We start from the raw sequence: 3,866 nt of genomic DNA, 5'->3' as shown, positions 1-3,866 counted from the left end.
GTCGATGACTCACAAACCTGCTCCGCCCACCAGGCCACCCCCTCCCCAATATTTCAGATTCCTGTCTCTGACTTTCTGGGTTTCTGAGTAGAGCTACCTGGATGTCCAATACCCAGGCTGCTAATGACTCCCACGCCTTTCCCAATCCTAGGCTCTCTACCTAGAATGCTCCGCCCCACCCCGCCCCAGCCAATTCCATTCATCCTTTAAGGCCCAGCTCAGCCCAGCTGGCCTGGCTTGGTGGTTGAGTGTCGACCTATGAACCAGGAGGTCAAGGTTCGATTCCCGGTCAGGACACATGTCCGGGTTGCAGGCTCGATCCCCAGTGTGGGGCGTGCAGGAGGCAGCTGATCCATGGTTCTCTCTCATTATGGATGTTTCTATCTCTCTCCTTCTCTCTTCCTCTCTGAAATCAATAAAAATAAAAATAGAAAGACCCAGCTCAGATGCCTCCATATCCAGAAAATCCTCCCTGATGCCACCCCCACTGGGTTGGTTGATCCTCGAACTCATATCATTCCAATCTTTTTAAAAATATATTTTTATTATTAATTTCAGAGAGGAAGGGAGAGGGAGGGAGAGATAGAATCAATGATGACAGAGGATCATTGATGGCTGCCTTCTGCACACCCCCCCACTGGGGATCGAGCCTGCAACCCAGGCATGTGGCCCGACTGGGACTCGAACTGTGACCTCCCGGTTCATAGGTCTACATTCAACCACTGAGCCACACTGGCTGGGCAACACATCCCAGTCTCAACTCAGCAGCTTCTCCTAACCCTGTTTCTCTTCCATGAACCCCCAACTCTAATCATAGCTGCGACTGCCATCCTGTTCAATCTTCCACCTTTACCTGTTAAACTTTCCTCCCTCTGCAGCTCCTGCCCTCCCCTCCACAACCGGGGCTGTCTCTCAGGCCCTCACTATCTCCTGCCAGCAGCCTCCAGGGAGGCCCTCCAACCTGCTGCCAGGGGTTGTCGGTCAAGGATATCTGTCTAACACACGTCAGTGCCACGCCCCTGCTCAACACCCTTCCGGGTGTGCGCACGCAGACACACACAGAGTGCAGGCTTTTTTAAAGGGTGAAAACCAAATACATTCTGTCATCTAGTGATGTAGCAATGCCAGTTTTCTGGGTCTGATAAGATAAGACAACTATATATTACCATCCGGGAAAGCTGGGTAGGGAACGCTGTGCTATTTTTGCAATTTCCTGTGAATAAAAAGTTAAACAAACAAACCTTCCATGACACCCACTAGCAGGGCAAGTCCCGGGCACACAGCACTGTAGGCACGGCCTCCTCCCAGCCCGGGCCCAGCCTGGACTCTTACACTCTGGCAACGTCCCATTCACGCTGCCCATCTGTCTGGAACGCCCTTCATACCCTCGCTGCCTTCCCACCCTGGCCCGTGCCCGGTGCTTCAGTGAAGCCCGGCCCAGAGGGTCCTCTACAGGAAGGCTGCCTTCCCCGAGGGCCCTCGCACAGCCCCGAGCTCACCACAACTTGTCCTGGTTAACTGACATCAGGTGCTGTGTCCCCAGCTCTCTCCAAACTATGAGCTCCCTGAAGGCATAGGCTGCCCTGGGTCATCTCTGAGAGCCAGAGGAGCAGGCCTGAACCCACTGTGGGGAAGGGGAGCCTCACGAACCCTAGAATAACAGTGTAGAGGCTGATTTCAGTCCCCAGGTATTAAGCACTTTCTCCTACCAGACATTGTTCTAGGAGCTTTAAATGTAACCCTCAATCCTCACCACATCCCCTAAGACGGTACTGTCATCATCCCCATTTTACAGATGAGGAAACCAAGGCACCAGGAGGTGACATGATCTGACAGTTAGTAAGTGATGAGCTGGGGTTTGAACCCTGGCAGTTGACTCTGGAGGCCACCAGTCACCTCCCAACCCAGCGGTGTTCCTCCCCATCCCCACACCCACAGGACGTCGCCAGTCTCAGCCCACACGCCACCGCCTGGCACTCACCTGTCCCAGGTTTCTTGAAAAAGTAGCAGCCAGTGCAGACTGCAGACCACACACACACACACACGCACACGCTCACGCACACGCACACACACACGCGCACACACGCTCGCACGCTACCTGAGGTTATGTCATCTGCAAGATCCCTGGCCGTCTCCTGACTCACCAGCCTCCGTGGCTTACTCAGAGACCTGGGAAGGTTTCTTCTCGCCATCCCGACCTCCCCAGTCAGCATTCTAGGTCTGCGCCGATCCCTACCCCCCAGTGCTACGGGCCCTGCCAGTCCACCCTCGGACCCTCGGCTCCCAGGAGGTCAGGCAGGGGTTTCGGCTCATTTTTGGAGGTTACCACTGAGCGTCAAGCACCTTGTACGGCAGGGGGTTTGAACTGGGGCCCACGAGAGAATTCAGGGGTCCACTTAGAAGTTTGCTTGTTTTGTTTTGTTTTTTAATCCTCACCCGAGAATATTTTCTCCTATTGATTTTCAGAGAAAGTAGAAAGGAGGAGGGGGTCGGGGGGAGAGAGAGAGAGAGAGAGAGAGAGAGAAACAATGATGTGAGAGAAACACATCGACTGATTGCCTCCCGCACTGACTCTAACTGGGGCCAGGGATCAAGCCTGCAACCCAGGTGTGTGTCCTTGACCTGCATCGAACCTGCCAGCCTTCAGTGCACAGGTCGACGCTCTAACCACTGAGCCCGCCGGCGAGGGCCATTTTCAAGCTTTTTTCACGAACCTCTACCGGATATTTAGCATGCCCTTCAACTACGGATGTAGGCAATCCACCGCTCTAGTCTCTGTGCTAGAAATCACTGCTTTCCCCGTCACCTTGCAGCTACTGCAGACATAACAAAATATTGCTCACACTCATCACAACTGCGAAGTTATGGTAGTTGTGTTCTCACCGCTGGGTCTTGCTTTTTAGCGCACTGATGAAAAAGCATGGCCACAGGCCAACAGGCCCGGTGTCCTCTGCCATCCTGTGCACTTCACGCTTAATGCATTTCAAAGCAGCTCCTAGGGAGGCTTCCCCAGGCCGCCCGACGGGTCGGCGGGGCAGCGACGGTTTAAAAGCTCTGTTCTAAGGAATCATGTTTTATCCCTCCAATCATCTCACACCTAGGTGTTATTATCCCCATTTTCCACAGAAAAGCCAGGCTTGAAAAAATAACAAGTAAGCCCGGCCAGTGTGGCTCAGTGGTCGTGGTTCGATTCCCGGTCAGGGCACACGTCCGGGTTGTGGGTTCGAGCCCCAGTGTGGGGCGTGCAGGAAGCAGCGGATCAGTGATTCTCTCTCGTCATTGATGGTTCTCTCTCTCTCTCTCTCTCTTTCTTTCTCTCTCTCTCTCTCCCTTCTTTGAAATCAGTAAAAGTATATTTAAAAAATAAAATAAAAAAGGGAGGCTGCCCAGGGCCATGGGGCTGCCGAGGGAGGAAGCTGGCGGGACCCGCTCGGCCCCAGGCGCCACCGGAGCCCCTGGGAAGGAACAACCGTGGAACGGGATGCCCCCCCCCCCCCACCGCCCAGGCCTCAGCAACCTGCACTTTGTTTCTTTAAGCTGGCCACCTCAGCAGAAACCGAAGTCCAGGAAACGGCCCCCAGGCCTTCCCACTGCCCCACCGTAAACCGCACTAGGAGGCAGCAGCAGGAGAGCTTGCTCCTCCGCCCGCACGTTCTGTGTCCGGTCACAGGGAGCTGCAACTGCCGTCATCTCGTCTCAGGCTCCCAACAACCTGGGGGCCAAACTGCACAGGAAGGGCCGGAAGCCACATCTGCGGTCGGGGCCAGGCCCCTGCGGCACCCCACCCGCCAGCCGTGGTGCTCAAGTGGGATGTTTCAACGAGAACTCTTTTTTTTTTTAACAGAAAAGTAACAGAAGCTCATTGT

This window comes from Myotis nattereri (assembly GCF_964212035.1).
Source record: "Myotis nattereri genome assembly, chromosome: 2".
Lineage (NCBI taxonomy): Eukaryota > Metazoa > Chordata > Mammalia > Chiroptera > Vespertilionidae > Myotis > Myotis nattereri.
Note: the sequence above shows the minus strand (reverse complement) of the source record.